At 40.7% G+C, this 9814-nt stretch overlaps 1 non-coding gene across 1 annotated transcript; it reads right to left on the reverse strand.

The window, feature by feature from the left end:
- Window positions 1-2096: 2096 nt before the first annotated feature.
- Window positions 2097-2178, reverse strand: TRNAS-AGA (transfer RNA serine (anticodon AGA)). Its single transcript has one exon. It is a non-coding gene; the product is annotated as a tRNA-Ser (tRNA).
- Between the last annotated feature and the right edge of the window lie 7636 nt (window positions 2179-9814).

A 9814-nucleotide genomic window follows, 5' to 3' on the forward strand; every position in this document is an offset into this window, starting at 1 on the left:
TAAATATTTTTACTGTTACGTTGCATATTTCATCACCAAAATAGTTACCAGGAAAAAATGGTATTGCGGATATTTGGTTTGCTAATTACCAAATATTTTACAAATCCAAAAAATATGAAATATTTTTAAACATCGGTCCCAACGGCCTAATCCCACTGTGCGCAGGAGACTTCACTGTTATAATGAAAAATCAGCAACGTACGCGTGTACCATTAAGAACACCCTAAGTTAGATCGCTAGATGTCTGTTTTAAATTGGTTAATAGTAAAAAATATGCCGAGGCACTTCGTCTTAATATAATGTTCTGAGTGCCATAATATGCCTGGAGTAGAAAGGAAAGCGCAAACTTTTACAGTGGACTTCAAAATGAGTCTATGATTAATGGAGGCTACCCTAGCCTCAGGACTTTCACTTGTCACTCGGGCCTTGACGGACTACAGTTTCGCCTGGCCCTCTTGGCCTAGGTTGGTCAATTCCCGATTCTCCCCTGCTGCTTTCGATTTTGTGTGCAGGTGGTAGTTCTTGATGGGTTGGGGAGGAGGCGGGTTTTGAGAGCGTGCCCTGATCCCTGGACTTCCTACTTCCCCCAAAACAGCCTCTTTTTTCTTCCTCTCCGGAATCCCTCACCTCCTCCCCTGTCCCTTCCCATTCCGACACTCGCCCCCCTGCGATCCCCCGCCCACCCCACCTCCTCCCGCTGTTTTGGGGAAAAAAACCTATCCTCTTTCCCTCCCACTTCACACTTGGAAGTCCAACGCCCTCCACACTAAACCCCAACTCGCTCCCACCCTCTCCCACCATTTCGCGAATCGCTTATTTCGCCTCCTCCCCCAAACTCACGAACCCCCTTTCTCTCTCTCTCTCTCTCTCTCTCCCTCTTTTTTCCAGGCGTTACAAATGGCCCTCTCTGTTTGTCCCTCCCCTCGCCCAATTTCCCTCGGACCTATCTCTTCTCCCTCCCTCCCTCCATCTCTCTTTCTCACGTTCCCCAAGGCCCCCCTCCATGCTCCCCCTTCCGCTTTTGTCCTCCCATCCCCTTTGTTTCTTTCCGATTCTTCCGCTTTAACGGTTCTCCAGGGTTAAATCTCGAGATTTATCCTCCATCCCGTCACTTCCCCCGCCTCTCCCTCGCTCTCCATAATTCGCCGTCCTCTCTACGGAGTCGTGAGAGATTGCGCCGTCCTCAACTCTTGCACCGCATCTCGTTTTACGCGTCCGTCTGTCCCTATCCTTTTTTTTCCTTCTACGAAGCCCTCCCCTCCCTCCACTCCCATTCCCCCTCCTCCATTCACCAGTTTCCGCACCCCCGGCGTCCGTATCGCACGCCGGGAATAATTGAGTCGCGCTGCTCGACGTGTTGAAATTTTCAGGGAGGGACGGCTGAAATTTCGGGACGAGACGGGGGAAGTGGCCGTGCCGCCCCGTCGTGTTCGTCTCCCAAATCTCATAAACCCCCCACCCTTCCTCCCGTCAAGGTGTGTGAAACCCCCGTAATTCTCCCAGCTATCCGCCTTCATAACGACCGGCCGTCACTGAGACAATGGTCGGGGGGTGATAAAATCTAAGGTGTGTAATGCTTATGATTGCCAGTTTACCTCCTCTTCCACGACGAGGGGGCACACGCACGCAGTTTCTCCCCCCCGCCGAAACCCCAAGGGTTCTTGGGACCTTATTTTTTGCATGAGTTATGGACATTAAGGCGTAATCGTTGCGAAATTTTCAATGCCATTCACGTTCAACTCAAAATTCGTTGTCATTGATGTGATATACCACGAAAAGGAAGATGGTACTGTACTAGGAAACCTAATATAAAATACATTGAACTACTTCCTGCAAAAATTAGCTTGTTCAGGAAACCTTATGTAAAAGACATTGAACTACTTCCTTCAAAAAATTACGTTGTTCAGGAAACGCATTTAACATATGTGCTCGTGGTCCCATTACCATATTTTGTATTATAATAATATGCTTAACAAATGCAGAGCCTCCCCATATAACCAACAATGTTTAATTAGTTGCCAAATCTTTTTGCACGGTTCATGTAAGACGTGCACTGTTACGAAAGCGATTATGTATTAATGTGTTGAGAAAAAATTCGCAGTCGGTAGGATTCGAACCTACGCTCCCAGGGGGAATCTGATTTCTAGTCAGACGCCTTAACCACTCGGCCACGACTGCATATGATTTAGATGTGAAGTACTGTATATAATTTTTCGATACCAAATGGTAATGGATAATGTTGGTTATTTGCGGTGGCTCCCCCTTGAGCAATAAATAAATTCATACGATGAGTTTAGTCACAACTTGACGTAACATGTTAATATGGTGTAATGATTTGGTGCCTGAAAGCTCGTATCAGGTTTTCGTTAAAGGAAGAATCGCAACATTGGCGTGGACAGGTTTTAATCGAATCAGCTGAATGCCTGAACGTCGAAGAATGAAATTTTTGTCACGGTCCAAGGATCATTAGCTATCTTTTCCTAATTAGATATCCGAATTCCGCCTGAAAAAAAATTCCCACTTGCCATACGATTGCTGACTACTCAAATTGGCTCCATTAATTCCGACAGAAGTGGGCTAAATAAATGTGTCCAAAAGATCTTTGACGTGCTGAAAAAAGATTATGAAACGTTGATTTCTTGTTATTATTTTGTTCCGAGTGCTGGCCTCGTCGCGACGTTAAAATTTCCCAGATCGTTGGGGATGCCTTTGAATCTCAGGATTTTCCCCTTTTTTCACGGAGGGGAAACTACTCGAATAAAAAAAATGTCGATGGCATTTATCGGCTCGTTTCTTACGGGGGTGAGAGGACACGATCCGAGCGGGCGCGTAAGGGAGTAGGGAAAGGAGTAAGGAAAGGAAGAGTGCGCGCCGTAAGTGTTCTTATCTCCATCCCCCGTTATTCTTCCCGGTCGACGTTCGCGCCGTAACATAAGGGGGTTGCTTTTGTTTCATCCCCATTCCCCCCTTCCGTTTCCTCTCTTCGCACCCTACCTCCCTTTCCACTTATCGCGCCCGCTTCATCTCCTCTCTCCCACATTCCCCTTTTCCCCTTCGGCGTGTTCATCGGTACCCCGCCAATCTCTCCTCTCGTTTCGACATCTTCCCCACATCCCCCGTCACACCGCTCACTAATCTCGCCCCATTAACGCGGCCTATATTTTTTAATTACGACTCCCTCCTCTCCCACTCCCGGCTGTAAATTCGTGCGCATACGAATCTCCTTCTCTGGCTCTTTTTTCTCGTCCTCGTTCACCCTCCTTCCTTCGCTTTCCTGCGAGGAGGTTCGGCAGCGCGCCCCGTACCCCCTACCTCCATCCTCCCTCTCCTCCTTCCTTTCCGCGAATGCGATATCGATTTCCGCGTCGGGAATTTTTAAACAATTAGTCCAGTGGCCCCCTTTCCGGGTGTTGAGGGGTGGAGATATTGGGGGCGTGGGGACGTACTTGCGCTCACCCCGGAAGGAAAATTCATTATATTCAATGTTTTTTTTTCTTGTTCAACAAGCCTTTGCCATTCGGATCGATCTCCCGCCCTACCGTAAGTACGCGTGGTTTTTTTCTCTCGTCGCCTTCATCCACTCAATGCATTCTTCACGCTTTTTCATTTCTTTTTATGTCTTCGGTTTTTTTGTCTGCTACTCTCGTCGCCACCCCCCCTCCTTCCCCCACCTCACTTCCCTCCCGCATGTTCCTGTTCGGGTCGGTGCGCACTGCTTCGCCTCTACATTCCCTCCCCCGCATTCCTTCCCTCGGTGAACTCAAAATATCATCTCCCGTCTGCTCTTTTTTATTTGTCTCTCCTCCTCTTCGTCTCCACTTGTCGCGTGAGCACGCTTCCATCTCCATCGGCATTCCACCCTTCCTCTCTCAAGTCATCTCGCGTCTATCCGCTCTTTCATATTGAATGCGTGTGCGTATGTCGTGAGTGCATTTGCATAGCGTGAAATAGTTTCCTTCACAAAAATTTCCAATTGAAATAAATTCTAGTGGAGACAAAACCAACATTATAAATGGGGAAACATTTAAAACACTCAGTGATAATTAATTCCATTATGATTAAGTAGGTATATCCTCATATATATACATATATATAATATTATATATATATATATATGTGTGTATATATATGTATATATATATATGTGTGTATATATATGTATATATATATGTGTGTGTATATATGTATATATAGTAATAGCAATATTTGTTATATTAATATTTGTTACAATATATATATTATATACAATATATATATTAATATTTGTTCGCCATATAGCGGGTATTCGTGTTTGAACATATATATATATATATATATATATATATATATATATATATATATATATATTCGTGTTTGAACATATATATATATATATATATATATATATATATATATGTTCAAACACGAATATATATATATATATATATATATATATATATATATATATATATATATATATATATATATGTTCAAACACGAATACCCGCTATATGGCGAACAAATATTAATTCACATGGAACTAGAAACAAGGAAAAGGGATAGTAACACCTATAAGAACGAACACAGGAGAGGTTGGGAAGGCGGAATCGAACAGACAACAAGCGTAAAAATATTTCCTTGACCGGGACTTGAACCACGAATCTTTCAACTTGCCGGGCCGATGCTCTAATCACTTCATTTATCCAGGAAACGTAATTTACACTGAAATGTGTGGGGGTTTATGCAGCCAAGTGTCCCTATTCTTTGGCCAAGAGATGGCGCTATGGAGCTATTCCACCCGTCAAAGGAGAAATAGACGACGTACAAGAGGAAAGGACGGCATACAGGAGGACAGGACAGTAGTAAAGCAATCATACAAAACCATTAAGGATAGGAACAGTGCGTTTCGCGGTACGCATAGCCAGAAAAAAGAGACGAGCCATATTGGCCAAATACATACATATATTTGTATACGTCCTGTATCCTTATATATTATTTTAAGTAGTATACGCGCATAAAATAAAACATTCAAAAAATGTAATAATAGGAAAAGAGAAAAATGGAACCTCAAGAGTCGCGTCATTTAACCACTAAACTCTTCATGATTACGGATAATACGCGTACCAAAAGTTAGAAAAACACTGGCGTAGAATGAAGCGTATTTACGAGCAAAGATAGGTCCATTCATTGCATTTACTATTTGCAGTTTAGAGCCAAATGTAGATAACATAAATTGCACATTTAAATATGTAAATGGGATCCGGTCAAGTTTGGTGGCACTACTTTATTGCGTGCACACAAAAGAGTTAGCATTCCCTGTATCTGATTGTAAGTCAAAAGATTGACTCCAAGGCAGTGAGTACATATTTTTGATTAGGAAATTTCGTTAATGTTTTATTTGCTTTCGAACCCACTTCCTACTTCTATTATGTGTATGTATGTATTGTACTATATGTTTCGTTCAACTGATGTCAAATTATGTCTTGTTTCAGTAGTTTAGAACCAGTTTCACTCCATAGGTTTCAAAACCTAATGTAATCTGTATTCTGCTCCAAGTGACTTTGCTCCCAGAGCAATAAAAATTGTTTATATACTACCTTGATCAAAAAGTTCCCGGAATAACCACCGTGTGGCGCTCCCATCGTTCCGATTTGAGTTCTGTTTTTTTTGTTAAATTGGTGCATCTGTTGTTGATATTCCCTTTAAATCTTAGTGTCATAACTTGACATTTGCAAAAGTTACGTAGCCAAGAGTACATCTATCTCTGTGTGTGTTGGCGATTTTTTACAATTGCAGAAATGGATTTAAATTTGCAACAACGAACTTGTATTAAATTTTGCGTAAAAAACGGATTTAGTGGCGCACGGACGTTGGAAATGTTGGAAAAGTGTTTCGGCAACGATTCTCTAGAAAAAACGGTCGTTTACCAGTGGCACGAGCGGTTCAGAAGTGGTCGTGAGTCAATCGAAGTTGATGAACGCAGTGGCAGACCATCGACATCGAAAGTCGGTGAAAAAATTGATAAAGTAAAAGAAATGTTGGTCAATAACCGCAAATTAACCATCAGAGAAATAGCGGAGGACTTGAACATTGCCTATGGATCCGCCCAAGACATTGTGGTTAATGATTTGGGTTTCCGTCGTGTAGCAGCAAAGTTGGTGCCAAAAGACCTCAATTTCATGCAAAAAAGAGACCGTGTTGACGTCGCAAAAGACATGATTTGCGAGGCTGAATCCGATCCCACATTCATCAAAAGGATCATTACTGGAGACGAGACGTGGGTTTATGAGTACGACACGCAATCCAGACATCAGGCAAGTGAATGGCGTTCACCAAATGAGCCGAGACCAAAAAAACCACGTCGTTTTCAGTCAAAAAAGAAGGCAATGCTGACGGTTTTCATGGATTACAACGGTGTAGTGCATCATGAATTTTTGCCAGAAGGCCAGACAGTAAACAAAGAGTATTATTTGGGCGTTATGAGACGTTTGCGTGAAGCAATTCGCCGAAAGAGACCAGAAATGTGGGCAGAAAACTCGTGGATTTTGCACCATGATAACGCACCGTCGCACAGTGCTATCATTATTCGTAATTTTTTGACGAAAAATGCAACAGATACCATCCAACAGCCACCGAATTCACCTGATTTGGCTCCCTGTGACTTCTTTCTGTTCAATCGAGTTAAAAAACCATTACGGGGAACGCGTTTTAGCAGCCGAGATAGATAGATAGATAGTGGTCTTTATTTGGGCGAAATTGAGACCAAATGGTCCCTTCTTCCATTTAACCCATCGTCATATACATATTATATTAGCCATTAAACTTATAAATACAGTCATATGTACACATAAATACATATAGACAGACATCAATTCATTAACACAGATTTGCACATCGAAAAGAAAACAGTATATACATATATATAGACACACACATACACATACATACACATACACACACATACATACCTATATTCATACACATACCTACACATATACATACATATCCACACACACATACACATACACACATAAACATACATACATGCATTCATACACATACATAAATACAAACATAAGTACGCACATACACACCCATACATACATACATATACATATACATATATAAATTAAGAATACACCTACATATACTCAAATTAAATGACAGTGAAGTCAACAGTACAATAAAATGAGGAAAGTCTGAGCAAAGAATGAGGTTTGTGGGAAAAGCTAGGGAGAGCGTGGCATTGCTCAACTAGTAAAAACCCACGCAGGAAAAACACCCACGAAGAGAAGGGGGGTGTGAAAAACCTGCGAAAACCCTATTAATTAGAGGAAAGATACATGTACATTGTAACAATCATTTTTACAGAGTATACATATTATTAAGTTACTGAAATTGAAATGGAGAAATTAAATACATTGACAACACATGCGGAGTAATGAGAAGCGTGATGTTTCTAAAAATAATTACGCAAACTCCTACCGCTTGAGATGACAAAACAAAAAGCAGGGTAAAAAACAAAGTAGACACAGTGATCTGTATAACAGCTGAGTGGAATGACGGAGGGATACTGGTTAAGTTAAGTACCTGAGGAAAATGAACTTGTGAAGTGCTCTTCTAAATGTTGTTGTTGATGAAGAGTTTTTTATGTCATCTGGGAGAGAGTTCCACAGACGGCATGCTGTAACATGAAAAGATTTGTGATAGATTTCCGTGCGATGGTGTGGGACAAGAAGTTTGTTATTACCCCTGGTATTTCTGTTGTGGATTGAGTTGATGAAGAGGAAGTTTTTGTATAGATAATTAGGGGTGTGCTTTGAAAGTATTCCGTAGAGAAGTGAAAGAATATGTAAATGCCTGCGGCCTTCTAGCTTTAACCAGGATATTCTATTAAATGAGTCGGAAATATGATCGTACTTCCTAAGATCACATATGAACCGCACACAGGAATTATGGGTCTTCTGGAGTTTGGTTTTTAGTTCGCCTGAAAGGTCTTGGTATACTACATCACAGTAATCAAAGTGGGGTATGAGAAGAGTGGACACAAGAAGCATCTTTAAGGAGGGGGTAGCAATGTGCTTTAACCTTTTCAGTGAATGCAGGGATGAGTTAATTTTTCTGCAGATAGCAATTGCATGATCAGTCCAAGATAATGTTTCATTTATGGTTAAGCCTAAATTATTTACTGTCCTTAGGTATGGTATGATAGATCCTTGCAATTTTAGTGGTGGTAGTTTATCAATACTTATTTTAGAATGTATTTTATGGTATCCAATTATGATGGACTGACTTTTGATTGGGTTTATTTTCAATAAATTTTTTTATTCCCCATAGTGACAAAGCAGCCAGATCTGCATTAATTTCGTTTATAATTGTAGGTAGGTCTTGAAGGCGGGAATGGTGATATATTTGTAAATCATCGGCATAAAGGTGATGATTGCAATTTAAAATGCATTTACTAATATCGTTTATATACAGGGAAAAAAGCAAAGGTCCAAGAATGGATCCTTGTGGAACACCCCTGTGTATTTGAAGCCAGTTAGAGGATGAATTAGGTGTAGTGACACTTTGGAATCGGTTACTTAGGTATGAGCGAATCCACAGTAAAGACGAGGAAGAAAAATTCAGGTTTTGAAGTTTTGCTAAGAGAATATCTTTGTCAATAGAGTCGAAGGCTTTGGTAAAGTCTAGGAGAGTCATTATTGTCACCTCTTTGCGATCCATGGATAGTCGAATGTCATCTGTTATTTTAAGGAGAGCGGTAGCTGTGCTGTGAGAGGACCGAAAGCCAGATTGTAGAGGATCAAGTAAGTTATTTTCATTCAGAAACTTTGAAATTTGTTCGTGAATGAGTCTCTCGAATGCTTTTGATAAAGGAGGCAAGATGCTGATTGGTCTGTATTCAGCAATGTTAGTGGGTGTGGATTTTTTGGGGATGGGACGGACGAGGGCACGTTTCTAGAGGGAGGGATATGTTTCAGTTAAAATAGACCAATTAAAGATATGAGTTAAAACAGGAAGTACAATGGGAAGTAACTTTTGTATGAGAATAGCTGAAATTCCGTCAGCTCCATCTGAGGAGGACTTGATTTTTTTGAGGGCCTGGAGGACTTCCACTTGTGTGACGGGAGAAATTTTGAATGAGCTTCCAGCAGAAACTGGAGTTGGTTCAGAATTTTGCAAACTGTATATGTATTCATTTTTTGCATTAAAGTCGATTTCCGTCGGTGGGGTTGTGAATAAACGGTTTAGGTCGTCTGGAGAAATGTCAGCAGGTAGGGAGTGTTGATTTTTAGTTTTTCCAACACCAAGGTACTTCAAGCTTTTCCAAATATGTGACGGGGGCTCTTTAGATATTTGGAAGGCATATCTGATTTTGGAATTTCTAATGACTTGTTTAGTTTTGTTACGCAGTTTTTTGTAGATATTGAATACATAACAGCCGAGAGGAAGTAATGGAAAAATCGCAGGAAGCACAGATGGACATACCGAAAACCGAATATAAAAAATGTTTCGAGGATTGGATCAAGCGCTGGCATAAGTGTGTTGCAGTCGATGGGGATTACTTTGAAGGGGACAATATAGATTTAGATGAATAAACTTGTATTTTTAATTTTCTGAATAAATTCCGGGAAATTTTTGATCATGGTAGTATATATATATTTATTAAGAGTTATTGTCAATGATTATTCAGCTATTTGTGAATTATTATAAATGGAATTTTGGATAAATATTTAGTTACTTAGATAAGTTTTAGTCCAAATATTTAAGTTACTTTAAAATTAATTTATTTTAACCAGTTGAATGTTCTTTTCATTTCAGGTAAGTGTCT

This window comes from Hetaerina americana, unplaced genomic scaffold (genome assembly GCF_022747635.1).
Source record: "Hetaerina americana unplaced genomic scaffold, ioHetAmer1.1.p SCAF_24, whole genome shotgun sequence".
In the NCBI taxonomy this organism is placed as follows: Eukaryota; Metazoa; Arthropoda; class Insecta; order Odonata; family Calopterygidae; genus Hetaerina; species Hetaerina americana.